Here is a 16,772-nt window from a genome sequence, read left to right as displayed (position 1 = left end):
ACCCAGTCTGTACCAAGTCTGTACCCAATCTGTACCAGGCCTGTACCCAGTCTGTACCCAATCTGTGCCCAATGTGTACCCAATCTGTACCCAGTCTGTTCCCAGTCTGTACCCAATCTGTACCTATGTTCCTGTTCCTACAGCTGCTCTGAAATGGACAGTTACTCTAAATTACCTCGTGCAAAAACGAGCCAATAATATTAAACAAATGAAAAGAATAATCAAACATCCTCTACACGGTCCGTAAGAGTGAGAGGCCTGCAGGGCCTGCTTCGCGCGGCGTTTGATCTGTTTGATCTGACCTCTCGCGCTACGGAAGAGAAGCGGCTGAAATCAGGACCCTCGCCGCGCGGCATCGCCCCGGGAACGGGCCGCGGTCGTCATGACAGCGCGGCGTCTGTGACGTGCGCTCAGAAGAACGTTCACGGTTCGCGGGCGAGAGGCGGCGGTGGTGACGCGGGCCTCCACCTCTCAGAGAACCTCCGTCTGGCCCGCTGCGCCGCGGCAGCTAGGAGGAGCCTGCAGCTGCTCCTGCCTCAACGCCTTCAGCCCTTTTTCAGTTTGTAAAGGTGAACCCCGGGGGGACGTCTGCAGGCATTTAAGATGTCAAGTAAGGCAGTGGAGCCCACTCACGCGGTCGGGTGGACAGGATCGATGTTCCTGTGCGCCCATCCGACAGGAAGCTGAGTAACGAGCGGAACCCCCGGGGGGGGGGGGGGGGGGCTCCGCCCATATCGGCATGACGATCGAAAGGCCTTCCAGCGCACTTTCAGGACCGGTCCCCGAGCGCACGCCGCGATCTGGACGCGCGTGTAGCGGCTTTCCGACTCCGCCAACACTCCTTTCTCCTGGAATTCCCTCTCTTTTTTTTTTTTCCATCGAGAGGTTCTGGAAACGCCTCGACAGATTATTGACCGAGTCTCAAATGGTGGCCACAGAAAAAATAAAATAATGTTGACGCAGAGAAGAGAGTTTCAGAGCTCTCTCTCTCTCTCTCTCTCTCTCTCTCTCTCTCTCTCTCTCTCTCTCTCTCTCCCCCTCTCTCTCTCTCTCTCTCTCCCTCACTTCTGAAAGGGAGAGGCGTTAATCCGGCTCGGCTGACAGGTGAGCCTGTCGGGTCGAGGCTGCGCTCCGTCCCGACGGACTCCCAGAACCTGGGCGGGCTGACAGAACGCGCTCTCTCTGCGCGTCACGGGAGAGAAGGCGCGCTTTCGCTTGGCGTTTCGTGCTTTCTCCCGTTACCGGAGACCCGCTTTGAGTTCCGAGCCTGCGTAAGCGAGCGAGCGAGCGAGGAAAAAAAAAAAAAACCTTATTATTTGACTTTTTTTTCCGGATTAATCAGGAAATACCTGTCTCCAGCGCCTCTCCAAGGCCTCAGTGTTTGGCTTTATTCCGGAGCTTTCTCTCCTGCCGTCAGCCGTCAGAGAAACAGCTCTTTGTGTTTTTTGCGCTTGTGACGAAGCCCAGGTTCCCCCACCCCCTGTTTGATGCATCGAAAGAGTCTAAAAATCAGCATTTCCTGATTAGTTGGAAGAAACCCACATCCCTGATTAATCGGAAGAAACCCACATCCCCGATTAATCGGAAGATACCCACATCCCTGATTAATCGGAAGAAACCCACATCCCCGATTAATCGAAAGAAACCCACATCCCTGATTAACCAGAACAAACCCACATCCCTGATTAACCAGAACAAACTCACATCCCTGGTGTTTCTACATTTTTGTGTGTTCTGTGCTTTGGCTGGTTTGCTGCAGTCTAGCAGCACTGGGGCCAGGTACACAAGCTCTGCTTCACACACCTGAAGGGCCTGATTGTGGCACGCAGGAGGTAGAGCCTCTAACCGAGCCACGCCCCTGACGCGGGATGCAGGTAAACGTCCCGGCAGAATGAGCATGGCGCGGCAGAGGTAGAGTCGTGCGATTATCACTTCACAGAGTCCACGTGGACCAGCACACAGATAAAATGGCCGCTCACAGGAGCTTGTAGGCCCTCTGAGGATGGCTTTAAACGCCGCCAAAATCTGCAAGACAGAATGGCCGCCACTGCTGCCGCCAGGGTTGGGTTGCCACAGCCCGATTACACCATCTGAACGAATGTGATTTTAGAGGGGGAAGGTCTGTGGCAGCACCCGTGGTGAGGGTAAAATATATCCCTGGTGAGGTGAGCTACGAGCCGGCTAAGCATTTCAAAGCAGCAGCACTCTTAAGGGGAAAACGCTGTGGGGGTTTCTCACAGGGAAAGGCTCTATTTATAGGGTCTGGATGTCGGTTTACTGGCTAATGGTTGTAGCTACAGGACCTCAGTCCCGTCACAGAGGAAATTTTGGCACATATCCACGCGAGACGGGGCTTAGTCCCATGGGGGGTGGAGACCTAGGCTAATAAGTGGGGCTGTGTTTGCGCCTGTCCCGTCTGGGCTGGCTGTCCCGTGTAAGGCGTAGTGCTTGGCATTCATTTGCATTGCCAGGGAGTGCCAGTGCGTAGTGACGCAGCGTCCGTTTATAGTTGACTGATGGTTGTGCGTTTCGGCGTCCAGAGCGGTGGGAACACTCCGGGGGTGGGGGGGGGGGGGCAAAGAGAGAGAGCATGGGAATCTGGACTGGCTCGTCCCATCCTGGACCAGAAACGGGGGGGGGAGAGGTGGGGGAGGGGGGTGGCTGCACTTGAGAGATTTAGGACGTTCAATAAACTGTTGATCTTCCCGTTCGAGGGCCGGCTGGCGCTGTTACACGGCCGTTACTCTCCCATTGGTCATTTCTCTTACAGCTAAACATATCAGACTCCAGCTAGCCTGCGGCTCGTAACCGTGACAAACTGCTCTGGTTGCTAGGGGCTGCTGGTCACGCAGCGCTCTGTTATTGATAAAATGCGAGACGGTTTGGAGAAGAGTCAACCTTTGGCGGCAGGTATCCCATCATGCCTCTGTCACATTCCTGGGGACAGTGATGTAGGACCGTGTGATGATGTCATCATCTGGACTCTGCCCTTTAACCTAGGTGCACAGATTTTAGGGTTGGGTAAGGGGGGGGGGGGGGTAATGTACAGTACAGAGAGAGATAGTTTTTCTTTACAAAGAAAACTAAGCTGCAACAGGAATCTTTACTTGCTTCTTGTTGAGTGGATGTTTTACATGGTGCCCATCTGTACTGCTGGAATGTTCTGCACCTTCTGTACTGGAAGGTCATTTATTTACCTTAAACTACGGCATTCCACCTTGGACCGAAAGTTTCAAAGGGCAAGTCCAGTTATGTAAGCAGTACTATGCACGTTGCATTATGCAAGGCTGTAGACTGTGTGCGTGTGTGCATGTGTGTGTGTATGTATGTGTGGGTGTGTATGTATGTGTGCATGTGAGTGTGTGTGTTTCTGTGCATGTGTGTGTGTGTGTGTGTGCATGTGAGTGTGTGTTTCTGTGGGTGCGTGTGTGTGTATGTGTGTTTGAGTGTGTGTGCGTGTGTGCGTGTGAGCGCTTGCATGTGCGTGTGTGCTCCCCTGAGTAATCTCTGGGATTTGTGTGAATGTACTGACTCTGGGAGAGTGATGTCATGTTAGTTTTATTAAGGCCTGTGCTTGCGGGATGAGGTCATGCTTCACTTTAAACGATACGCGAGACGGGGGCCTGGGCGGGACGGGACGGGGGCCTGGCGGGACGCCAGCGCTTTTTAAACTCAGCGCTTCACGTGCGCTAACCTGCCTGTGTCTCTCCGGGTCTATCCGGCGCACGCTGACCTTTCACCCCTCTGAGCAGATAGCGCTGTGTGTCATCACGCTGTTTCTGTGCGGTGCGATCACTCAGGTCCTATTGGCCCGGGACGCTGTGCCATCGGGGTAACGGCAGTGGCAGGGATGGCGTTGGTGGCTTTCAGATGGCTGATATCGCTTGTCTACTTTTTCCACTCTCCTCGGGCACTTCCTGACTGTCACCCTCCACTTCCTGTACACCCATCCCAAACAGGAAGGGCCCCCCCACGCACTCCGCTTTTTGGAACATGGCGAGGCAGGAAAAAAACATGACACGCGACAGGCTGCAGAGGATTGTGGGAGATGTTGAAAGGGACGAGTGCTTAGACTCCCGTCCAAGTTGGTCCGACTCCAAACAAAAGTGATTCTGAGTGTACGTTGGCCTCAGATTTGTTACTAACACGTCTGTAGAGTGCTCCTCTGTCGGACGTTCGCCTCGTAAATGGGGTAGGTGACCCCGAAATGTGCCAAATTGGAAATCAGTTTCCGATCCCACACTTTTTAACAGCTCTGGTGCTGTTCTATTAAGTGTGACAGACATTTTGACCAGTGTAATAGCTTTATGCCGGCAGGCCAGATACACACATGGATTTTTTTGTTCACCTGTAAAGTTCCTTTAATGTCAGCTTTTTAGAGTCTCGTTACTGTGAGTATGATGCACATGTGTGTTTATTTTGAGATGTTTTTAAGCATTGGATGTGATTCAGTGTCGGCCTGCCATAATTGTGTTTACTGGGTTATTTTTTCCCCCAATTTTTTCCCAGTATAATCCTACGGAGTTGTTTTGTGGAAGGAAATGAAATTTCTGATTACATGGGGATGCAGTGGCTGCAAATGACTTGGTTGCTTGGGGCAAAAGACGGCATTTCAGTCATTTTCCAGTCCCAGGAAAGAAGGGGGATAGCAGAGGAGTGGGATGGAGAAACTGGGGTAAAAAGAAATGGAATAAGAAAGAGAAACGGGAGTAACTGCCCGTTCTGGATTCCCCAAATTAAAGCTCATGGGCCCTACGCCAGGCCTCCTGATAAGGGCCTGGTGCCAAAACCAGACTCGTCTTCTGTCTGACGTTGATGGCTTCCAGCTCTCTCTCTCTCTCTCTGTCTCTCTCTCCTGCCCCTCTCTGTCTCTCTCGCTCCCTCTCTCTCTTGCTCTCTCTCACCCCCTCTCTCACTCTCTCTTTCTCTCTCTCTCCCCCTCTTTTGCTCTCTTGCACTCTCTCTGTCTCTTGCTCTCCCCCCTCTTTCTCTCTTGCACTCTCTCTGTCTCTCTCTCTCTCCCCCCTTCTCTCTTTCTCTCAGACATTCGTTCACCCAGAGCTCAGCTCCTCTGCTGCAGACACACTCAGATCTGTCTGTAATAAAGGGGGAAACATGTGAGGAATTTCATCATGGAGAATTAAATTTCACTGTTTTAATCCTGTTTTGTACAGTGGGGGGGGGGGCAGTATGTAATGCAGTTTAACTTACAGCCCCTTCCCATGGCCCCAAAGCCTGTGTCTCTATCTTCCAAATACAACCATCATTTTGGTTGCACATTAGTCTAATTCAGTCACCAGGCCACACAGGATAAGGCCAAGGGGCATGATGGGATATTTGCTGCCTAACTTCCGGGGAGCATGATGGGATATCTGCTGCCTAACGTCCAGGGAGCATGATGGGATGTCTGCTGCCTAAATTCCAGGGAGCATGATGTGATATCTGCTGCCTAACTTCCAGGGAGCATGATGGGATATCTGCTGCCTAACGTGCAGAGAGCATGATGGGATATCTGCTGCCTAGTCCGTCCTTTCAGCAGAGAGCTCACGGCCAGAACCATCAATCACACGCTGCGCCCTGTCCTGCAGGAATCGGAGTGCATGATCTGTATTACTATACAGCAGATCTGCTGTTGTAGTTCATGGTGGCGCTTCTTTATGTTCAGTGTTGCTGCCAGGAGGACTGCAGTAATCGGGGTCTGCACAGCGGGGGCTGCCCATACCGTTTTAAGAGCCTACAAGGGAATGAATCAGAACTCCACAAGCCCCCAAAAAACCCTTCTCAAAATGGCTTGATTTAGTTTTATGCTATGCCAGAATTATGAATATGAAGTGAATCATGTTTGTGTATTTTGTCTCCAAATTGCTTGGTGGGTCTGTAAATTTCTAAATTGTTTGATTTAGCTCTGCTGTCCCCAGTCTACTGGCTGCGTTTAAAAGAACCAATTTTTTTTTCTGGATTATGTTTTATCCACGTTGTAAGCGCTTCCTGTATAACTTGACCTATTTGCGCTCCAAGTCCAGAGGATAAATCCATGTCCCGTCATGACTTCGTGGAGGTAGACTAAACATGTTCTGTGTGATTATGAAATGCATCTTTGGTTCGGTTGCCACGGTATTAGAAAGTTTAATTTACTTCCAGTACTACCCTCAAGTAAAGTTAAGATAAAATGCATGAAAGTGAATTCAGTAAAAAAAAAACATCTTAATTGCAGTGCAGCCTTAGGTTAGCCTTAGGTTATTCTATTAAGAAAACATGTAAATAAATAAAAAACCCTGGGAAAGTTTTTAGTTGGGCATCCCTAGTATAAATCAGCTGATCCTCCGATTGGAGCACTTGCCATAACATCCCTGCACAACGTCCAGTCGCTAGGATTTGAGTTGTCAATGCATTCGTAAAGTTTCATTCAGATTCATTTAAAATGTCAATTAGAATAGTTATCAGATAGGCCTACATGTTTAAAAAAAAAACTGCAAGATGGAATACTGGTCCATTCACTGGAAAAAAAAAAGTATAGGTAGTATACGTTAAATCAGTCTCATCATAAGTAACTTTTCTTGCTGTTAACATGCTAAAATGTTTGCATAATTACAGGACCTGGCAGTGGCACCATTGGCTTCTTTCCACAGTGCAGGTCCTGGAAGAGTGATAGATAGAGTGATAAATCACGTTTGGGTTTTCCTCTTTCTCCGGTGGCAGTAGCATCCCGTTACCGCCCAAACGGGCTTGAGCCGTAATGGCGCCTCCTGCTCCTGGCTGTATCAGGTCTGAGAGCAGCCCCCTGAAACTGGCACCGGTCCACACGCTGCCGGTCTCCTCCTTAAATTCAGGAGCCCCCCCCCCCGCACCTGCGCCCGTACCTGCCTCACCTGAAACCGCGCCCGAAACCACCCTCCCAGCCCTGTTTTCTGCTGCTGTTCTTGGCCCTAACGGTCGTACAGACCCAGCCAGGGCGCTGCCAAACCGAGAGCCAGGCACAAGATGGCCGCAGCCAGGCACAAGATGGCCGCCGCCTGCGCCAAACCGCGCGCCGTCAAGGAAAACCAACGGAGCGAGCCGAGCGGCTTACTCATAAACATTCCTGATTAAGAGCTCCAGCCTCTCGCTGTTCCCCGATGGTCGTCAGAGGCTATTAAGGCTCGTGTGTTTACGCAGAACCTCGTTAAAATCACAAATGGATGCAGGAGCCGTGTGTCTGGGGCCCCCTGGGGCTCGCGAGGCGGCTTTGCTCCCATACCGCCGCCTTCATTGGGCCCGGTTCTGTCGAACTTTACCGTGACCAGTTGAGTGACCGTGAAGCTTTTGTGTTATTTACAGGCAAGCCCCTTTTTTCAGGGTCAGACAATGTGATTCTGTAATTTTCATTCTGAGGTGTGTGTTTTAATCACAGACACTTGAGGTTTAGATAACTAAATTTTATAGTAACACCAGCAAAACCACATTTTAAAGCCACGAGCTGTTAAATTTAAATTTAAATAGGGAACTGTTTGGAAATGTTTTTTTTTTTTTAGCAAAAAAACATTAGAATATAGACTGTGTCACACAGTGCACCAGGTTTGCGTTTTACCTTTGCCAGAAAGACAAAAAGCTGCATTCCAGCTCTGAGCAGGGCTGCGCACATGTGGAAAACGATAGCTCCGCTCACGAGCCGAAAAGCCTGCGTTTGGCAGCACCGCCGGGCGACCTTTAAAGGCGCTGTTTCAGAGCCGCGCGGCCGGCCTTGGACCGGGGCCCCCGGCGGACCTCACACTGCCTGGCTCGGGCAGGAAATGAGGTCATCAACCCTGGAGCCGCGGCGAGGTGGTCGAGCGGCACAGGAGCCACAGGAATTCACCTTGCTCAGCGAGCGCCTTTTCTTCTTTTTTTTTTTTAAGGCACTCGACAAGAGCGTCGTTCACTGTAGAAACTCGACACGGCCAATCAGGAACCCCGGTCCGAGGTCCCCACGGTATGTCCGTGGACCGCATCCAATCAGAAACCGTGGTCCGAGATCCCTAAAGTATGACCGTGGACCACATACAATCAGAAACCACGCTCCGTGATCCCTACGGAATGACTGTGGACCACATACAATCAAAAAAATCACAGTCCAAGATCCCCATGGTATGACTATAAACCACATACAATCAGCAACCGCAATCAGAGATCCCTACAGTATGACTGTAAACCACATCCAATCAGCAACCACGATCAGAGATCCCTACGGTATGATTGTAAACCACATCCAATCGGAAACCATGATCAGAGATCCCTACAGTATGACCGTGGACCATCATTCCAGGTCCCATGTTTCTGTTCCTCCCAGTCCTACCTTAGCTTCCTGTGTAACTAAATAATTAACAGCAGAACTGACTCGCGGTAACACTGAGATGTCCTGAGTTACAGGGGGTTTGTTGCATATCTGAGGCGTCAGTGGTTTCCTCATAACTGCATAATTTCTTTGGGACGGAGCCCCCAGCAATAAAGGGGAGAAACAGTGAACAGTGCTCCGCGACCTCAGCCGCCCAGCACCAATCCCACAAATCCACTTCCTGTCCTGGAAGGCCTGGGAACGTCGCCGCGCTCAGCAGGACCAGCATGCACGGTTCATTCAGGGCCTTTCCGGACCGTGAAAACCCCCGAACAGCGGGGATTTGGGTGTTTAGCGTTGCGCCCGTTTCCTGTTCACACCAGCACTTCCTCTTTACTGTTACTGAGACAAAAAAAAAAAAAAAAACACGTTTCCTTCCCCGTGTTCTGCCCAGACGAAACTTCACGGGAGCAGCCACGCTAGCAGCTGTTGAGGAGGCTAAATGGGAAAGCCTATCTGTGCTGGTAAAATGTGTCTCACAGAGCTCATTCTCTGCATTTTTTTTTCCTCCTTCTTTTTTTTTCGTGTAAATCTTTTTTCCCCCAAACCAGCCGGCTCCCATCCTCCGCTGACTTGCCTAGCCTGGCACGGTCTCCGCGTAACATCTGGGTGAGAAATATCGAGCGTGTTCGCACATTACTGGCGTCTAAAGAGTTAAGAGTATTTCAAATATGCGAACTCGTCGTAATTCTGTAGGAAAAAACACCCGCAGTGCGCACTTCAAGATTCTCGGGGTCTACGGTTAATGTGGACACGTGCGTCGAGCAGTCGGATGACTGTGGAGTTATGTGGGGTCTACAGGCAGATTGTACGACTCCTCCAGCAAGTAGTCTGAGCTGTGGGGCCTCTGCGGCCCGGTGGCCTGCCGCTCTGAACTCTTTCAGTCCTTCCCGTTCGTGCTGTAAAACTCTGCACCCAATGAAATGTGAGCTACGGAATGTTGCAGCCAATGGCAGCCGTCCTGAAATGTGAGCTACAGAATGCACTTTTGACCATGGTTTTTTTTTTTTTTTTTTTTTTTGTTAGTTAGTTTTTTTTTTCCAGGGCCTTCAAATAAAAAATGAACAAATCGTTCTCGTATTTCTGTAAGGATGTTCTCCCTCAAAATGACCGTTAAACCACGACCATTATAATTCACATGATGAACTACGCTAATAAAGCCGTTCTGTTTGAGGTCCGTTGTGGTGGAGCAGGCTTTCGAGCTGCCGCTAGGCCCGATGAGTCACGGTGGTCTCTGCACCGTACATGGAGAGGAAATGCTCTTCACGCTTGGCTCTCCAGTGCTACAGTGTGGACAGTGTGATGGGAAATGAGGTCAGTGGTTTGGTGTGAGATACAAGGCCTGTGTCCTGACCAGGAATCAGAAGAGGGAGAAGCAGGAAGCTGTGCAGTGTGCTCGAAAGTTTCCCATGTCGTGACCAGCAGCAATGCATTGTGGGTCAGCACATAATGGACCGTCTTCCAGCTTCCTACCCCTATAGTTAGCCTCCCTCAGGGCTCCTGTATCCTCCTGTGAGAGGTTAGATTACTAAGTAGATATCCCTCAGGATATCCATATTCCTCCAATGAGGGGTGGCAATACTAACCATATACCCCTCTGGGTTCCTGTGTCCTCTAATGAGGTGTGAGAATACTCAGCAGATATTCCTCGAGATATCAATATCCTCCAATGAGGCGTGAGAATACTAAGCAGATATTCCTCAGGATATCCATGTTCCTCTAATGAGGTGTGAGAATACTAAACCGATATTCCTCAGAATATCCATATCCTCCAATGAGGTGTGAGAATACTAGGCAGATATTCCTCAGGATATCCATATCCTCCAATGAGGGTTGAGAATAGCACGCAGTTGCCAGGAAACCCAGATGTTCCGCATGAGTGAGTAAGCGCAAGAGTGCTGCCGGTGTACTCGGCAGACAGGCCAAGGAGCTGCCAGCCAGATGACGGGCCATCAGAAACACATTTTGAAATTCACGAAAAAAAGAGTCCTGTGATCTCAGAACCTCACTCTCAGATATCCTGGAAGGATCTCGTGGCTCGACTCTCTCTCTCCAGGTCCGGATCGCTTACGGCCTGTCAGCGCCCTCATCAGCGGCAGCGTCGGGGACACATCAGCCCACCGCCTTTCACGACGCCGTTCCATCATCCGATACCCCTCTTAAATCTTACAAGGCTTTTTCCCCCATAAAAGATGAGCAATAAAAAAGGAGGCTAAAAGAATGCTCTGTGTGGTTTGAGTGGCTGATCTGCATTCTGTCAGGGACGTGTAATCGCATTACTTGCCGCTGTGACCGGCCACACAGACTCGATACAGCGCTCTTACTGTAGAATCTGCCACACAGACTCATTACAGCGCTCTTACTGTAGAATCTGCTGCACAGGCACATTATAGAACTCTTACTGTAGAATCCGCCACACAGGCCATTACAGCACTCTTACTGTAGAATCTGCCACACGTACTCATTACAGCGCTCTTACTGTAGAATATGCCACACGGACTCATTACAGCGCTCTTACTGTAGAATCTGCCACACGGACTCATTACAGCGCTCTTACTGTAGAATCTGCCACACGGACTCATTACAGCGCTCTTACTGTAGAATCTGCCACACAGACTCATTACAGCGCTCTTACTGTAGAATCTGCCACACAGACTCATTACAGCACTCTTACTGTAGAATCTTCCACACGAACTCAATACAGTATAGCAACTTACTGTAGAATCTCTGACAGCCATGATCCTTCACACAGCCTCACGCTGCATAGATCACTGCTATTGGCCTGTGTGACCCATTTAATGCACACAGAGTAGAACTGTGGCAGTTATTATCAATGCACTGGCGTTTTACAGATTGTGGACGTAGATTATGCTCTCAGTGAAGCAAGTTTTAGAAGTGTGTGTGTGTGTGTGTGTGTGTGTGTGTGTGTGTGTGTGTGTGTGTGTGTGCGTGTGTGTGTGTTGGTTGAGTCCCTTGTTGTTGAAGCGTCTTGTTGCAAGCTGGTGAAATTCCTGTTATTCACAGTTTGGGTTCCAGTTCTCTTGTTTGGGTTTTTTTTTTTTTTTTTTTTTTTTTTTTTTTTGGATGGTGGTGTGGATAAATTCCACTGGTCATAGCTACAGTAAAACTGAGGAACAGCTGACGTAGCTTACACAGTAATTTCACACGTTTACGGTTGGGGGGGGGGGGTGTCTGTCAGAGCCACAGTTTCTCCATGGAGTTTCGCCAGCAAACAGGCCAAACGGTTAAGGACGAAAAAATGTCTTGACGCAATTGCAGGTTTGTTTTGAGTGGGCGGAGCGAGGAGGGGTCCGTGCCATCGGCGTATTTAGACGGAGCCGGCTGAATTTATCACGTTCCTGTGATTTATGACCTCAGCGGGGGAGAGATCCGTCACTGCTTCTGCCGAACAAACAGCGGATTTCAAGTGAAAACTCAGCGAATGAAAAGATTCCCTGTGCGGCTGTTTCTCTTGGAGCCGCTGAACTCGGTTTGCTTCGTTTCCTGTTGCCATTAGTTACCCGGCGTTTACTGTAAGAGGGCATTTCCTTGTGCGATGTCTTTGATGCCCGCTCTTTCGCATGTAACGAGGACGACAGCTGTAGGACAGTAAACTGACGAAGAGGACAAATGAGGATGAAGAGTCCTGTAGCTGTAATAGGCCTGTTTAGGAAATCCCAAGCCTGCTGCTGCCCAGTTTATGAGGACCTGTCAGTCACGCAGTTTCACCACCCCCCCCCCCCCCAAGGGAGGACGGGAATCACAACTACCATGTCCCGTCTTGTCTCTGTACGAGGAGGACCCTTGAATTTAAGGAAGATGTTACAGAGGTGGGAGGGCAATTATGATGTGATTTCCCAAACTGAGGGAGAAAAGGAAAACGGGAAATTCCATTAAATTCTGAAACTGCAAGGCAGGTTCGTTCCCCTTGTGGGCAATCACTGGGCCGGGTGTAATCTCACTGCCGGGCCCTCTCGTGATTTATACTTTACCCGGGGCGGGAAACTCGTACCAGCGGAGTGGAAACGGCGACCGGCCCTAAAATAATTTGTGCTTTGCAGTCAGGGGTGTAGCACAAAATTCTGGGCCCTATACAAAAGCAGTCTCCGTGGGCCCCCTTCCTCCCTTGATCCATGTCTCTCGTGCATCATTCCAGACTTTTTTCGAGGGCCCTCCCCCCATTCGGGCCCACTTCACCCCCCCCTGCCCCCCGCCCCACCCCACTACGACGCCCCTGTTTGCAGTTGTGCTACAGACCCACGGAGAGGCAATCACTGCCGTCATTAACAAACTGTCCTGCACGGTCATTAGCTTCAGTAACATGCTAGGCTGCGTGTATGACATCATCTGGGAAGGGGACCTGGCCAACCCTTCTCAGGAGAAAGCCATTATGGTCTTTTAAGGAAGTTTCAGAAGACAATTTGTTGTCAAATTTGTTTATTTCAGAAAAGCCTTTGTTTTCTGCAATGAGCTTTCCCGAATAATATTTTGGGTACGTGGCGAAAGGGGGGTGAGGGGTGGGGGCGAGGGACAGACTGCTTCCTCACTCCCTGACGTTAGTAGCGACATGTAGCCTAGCGCGCGTTGAAGCTGCAGGCTAGCCCTTAGGGCAGGGATCAGCAACTCACGGTCCTCGAGGGCCGAGAACTGCTGGTTTTCCACCCTCCCTTTGCCTGGGAGTCAGGTGTGAAGACAGTCTGGCCAATCAGTGGCACTAATTACCCCGGGAGAAAAGAAAACCAGGGCTGGATTTGGATTCGAGGGCCAGAGTTGCTGATCCCTGGTCTCAGGGGATCTGGGCAGATTAGGGCTCTCAACGCTTATCTGAGAAGGCGGGAGCTCTCGGTAATTAGCATGTCAGCAGTGATGTCCTCACTCTGGAATTCTCCCAGTCCTCACAAACACACACACACACACACACACTCACACACACACACACACACACACACACACACACTCACACACACACACTCACACACACACACACACTCACACACACACACACACTCACACACACACACACACACACACACTCACACACACACACACTCACACACACACTCACACTCACACACACACTCACAAACACACACACACACTCACTCACAAACACACACACACACTCACTCTCACACACACTGTTTCAGAGAGGTTTTCTGGGTAAGGGGGTCACCCAGAGTCCAGGGGGGTACAGTCTCCAGCGGTATGGAGCACGACCCCCGACCCCACGCGTGGGGGAGGAAGTGATCTCGTCGCGCCGTAACGTTGACGAACACGCGATCGTAGACGGGCGAGCCGGAGATCGAAACGGTTCGGGGGCGCTTTTGGAGTTTTTTTTTTTTTTGTCATCGTTCTCGGGAGGCCGCGATGATGGATGACATCATCACTCATCAGGCCGCCAGTGATGGTCAGTTTCATTTGGCCCGGTGGGGGGTGGGGGGGCAGGGGGGGCGGAGGGGGGGGGTCTGCGCTCTTCCTCTCCTGCTCTTAAAGTGCAGGGGAGCTGCCGCACGTAAACCGCTCTGACAGTATTAGCAGATAAACGCGGGCCGCTCGTCGCCGCTTCGCGCCTGATGAGAAACAGCTGCGGGCCTCTGGAGAGAACCCTCTTCCACACCGTTTGAGCAGAACTTTCAGAGTTTTACCCTCGGAAACGCTCGGCGGTTTATCTCTCAATTAACTTTTTTTACGATTTATCGCCGATCGGGAGCCGAGGTCATTTTTCCGGTGGAGGAGAACTCCCTGGGAAAGTGAGATTTAGGTGTAGGTGCTTCGCGCACCTTTACGTGCCGTTGAGTTGGGCTAATGGCTCGGATCTGCACGAAACCAGACCCGTTCTCATAAAGCCTTGGTGTCTTTAATGTGGGCGACGGTTCAGAAAAGATTTATGTGTTCTGTAACTACTTACACTTAGAGGTTTGGGGTTCTTGCGTGGGTAACAAGGAACGTCTGCCAAGAGGGCTGTTTTTTTCCATGATTAAAAGGGAGTCTCTCTTAGTCTCTCCCTCTTTCTCTCTTTCTCTCTCTCTCTCTCTCCTTGTGTCTTTCACTCCCTCTAAAATAAACTTTAAAGTAAAAAAATGAAAAAATAAGCCTGACAAAAGAACCTGTGTTGGTGAAGCAGTAGGCTTGACATCAATGCCTCTTTCAAGAATCAATAATTTCCTGGTGATTATCGATATATATCTGCAAAATGAAGATACTGGCTGTAGCCCAGCTTATAAACTTGTTGAATAGCCTATAACAATGATAATATTACTCGTAATCATCAGAAGAAGAATGGCAAAAAAAATCTCACATAATGCAAACATTCTATTAAAATAGGCATTTAGCCGACATTTTGCCCCATTTGTTTTGTTTTTGCCGATTTAGGCGAAACTTACTCGTGCATTGAAAAGAACGAGCTTAACGACTCTGCTGCATCGGAACAGGACAAGGCAACGGAAAAGACTTGAATCAAACTGAATTCAAAATACGACTTTCATTAGGCCCACTGCCCTTTATAGGCTAGTACTGTACACGTCAAGAAAGAAGTTTATAGCCTAGTCTAATCATTGTGTCTGTCGAAAACTGTCAAACTGATGACTGAAATTGGGCAGAGGCTGAGGGGTGTGCTGTTGGCAGCAAAGTTACGGCGCCTCCCTGTGACGTTGTCCGTTGTATTGCATTATTGCAAAAGCAAATTCATAGAAGAACTCTGTCATTTTAATACGGTGGTGCCTCAAAAATTTCTCAACATAACGTGCCAATCAATATTCAGTGTATTCACATTTTATGATATCCATATGAAGCAGTGAAAAAGTATATAATGACATTAACGAAATAAAAAAATAGAGTGAGTGAGTAGGCCTAATGGTTTTTGTCCCACTCAGCTAGCTGACAGGGAGAGGGAAGGCGAAGACAAGCTCATTTGTCCTCCTCAGTCCTCCAGGATATGAGGGGTGATGTCATTGCGATGACATCATTCCTTATCTGGGGTGTGGAGCGCTGTCCACACCTTGTGTGTTCGGTCATATCGGAGAGCAAGATCCTGCTCGCAGAAATGCATTCTGGGACTTCTATTCCTAGCATCAAAATGTTGGCTGTCGCCCAATGAGTTGGAATTCTCTGGATCTCTGAGGGTGTGTGAACTCCTTAGCCAATCCGTGACTTGCATTCGGCACTGAAGTGATGACACGCACCAATAACCAGCAGACACTGCTGCTTTCTGGGACAGAAGTTTCAGATTACACGTCTAGACAAATAAGCACTAATTACAAGCAGGAAAAAGGGCAGCCCTTTGGTGCTAAGTTGCTTCGTGCAGTGATGGTTGTACTGAACCTCATGCTCTGCGCCGGAGGAAGTGTTCAGGGTTTCCTGTGATTAGCTGAGCCCATCGCTGCAGCTGCTTCTGTGTGGGAGCGGCGCGCTGAGCACTCTGGGTGATTTAACGCCGTTTGGAGCCTGCTGTGTTTTCTCTGCTCCCGCGGTGTAATTAGCACTTAGCCTTGGAGGCGGCCCTGTTTCCCTGTTTCCTGTGGCAGCGCCCCTTCCTGACGCTCCCTTGATGGAGCAGAGGTCCCGTGCTCGGCCGTTGCCAAATCAAACACAGCCGCGCGGCCCCAGACCTCCACTGGGGGGCGCCCTTCCTGAGGCCGGCTGGCCTTGTGCAGTGAAAGGAAACCGTGGCTACCTCATGTCCATAAGGCAGAGGCCTGAGAGAACGTTACCATAGCATAGCATAGCATGCCATAGAATAGCACGCTAAATGTCTGGTTCAGTTTAAAGTGACAGGTCTTTGCTTTGTTATTTGTACAGAAAAATAGCCTTAAAAAAATAGATTTAAATTAAAAACATTTTTATTATATGTATTTTTAGGTATGCTTTTCCTTTTTTTTTCCAAAATTATAGCGAAAATTACAGCGTACATTTTAATCTTTTTGCCGTGCTTGCGTACTTGCATACCACTTATGCCAACCCCATGGCAGTTCTTTGCCTACAAAGCCAATGATAAATGTGAACCTGACAACATTATTGCAGTGCCCATTTGCAAAAAAAATGCTTAAAACTTTGCTTTGCCAAGGGAGGCAACACATCCGAACCAAGCAAAGCATCTGTCAGACAACCACCAACCACCCAATCTCTCCAGGGACTTAAAATCCCGACAGGTGTGATAAAGTCAGGAGTTCGGTATCGGGAACAAGACCACCACACACACATTACCCCAGCCAGACCAGCCTGCCAGAACGTGTCACTGCGGGATTTAGCAGTTCTGCACAGAGAGGAAAGGAGCCAGAGTAATGACTCTTAGACACAGAGAGACAGAGAGACAGCTTTTCCGTTTGGGCCAAGAGGTGCTGAGCAGCGCCAGGGTTTCCACCTGTCTGTCAAAGTCACTCACTCGCCCTCTCTGTCCACTTCCCCATTCAGAAGCCCTGTTTGA

At 49.7% G+C, this 16,772-nt stretch overlaps 2 protein-coding genes across 4 annotated transcripts in view; one reads left to right on the top strand and one right to left on the bottom strand.

The window, feature by feature from the left end:
- The window catches only part of cmss1 (cms1 ribosomal small subunit homolog), a 70,909-nt gene that overhangs the window by 27,715 nt on the left and 26,422 nt on the right, over window positions 1-16,772 (top strand). The gene's annotated exons all lie outside the window — the stretch shown is intronic.
- The window catches only part of LOC118213607 (filamin A-interacting protein 1-like), a 55,429-nt gene that overhangs the window by 19,113 nt on the left and 19,544 nt on the right, over window positions 1-16,772 (bottom strand). The window contains exon 1 of one of the 3 annotated variants that reach the window (XM_035392593.1): window positions 2,899-2,922. The exons of the other annotated variants lie outside the window; for them this stretch is intronic. The gene's annotated coding sequence lies outside the window, so the exon portion shown is untranslated. Of the gene's footprint in view, window positions 1-2,898; window positions 2,923-16,772 lie in introns of those variants that run through there. 3 annotated transcript variants of the gene reach the window in all.

The sequence above is a fragment of the Anguilla anguilla genome, chromosome 15 (genome assembly GCF_013347855.1).
Source record: "Anguilla anguilla isolate fAngAng1 chromosome 15, fAngAng1.pri, whole genome shotgun sequence".
Lineage (NCBI taxonomy): Eukaryota > Metazoa > Chordata > Actinopteri > Anguilliformes > Anguillidae > Anguilla > Anguilla anguilla.
This window is presented reverse-complemented; position numbering and strand designations above follow the sequence as displayed.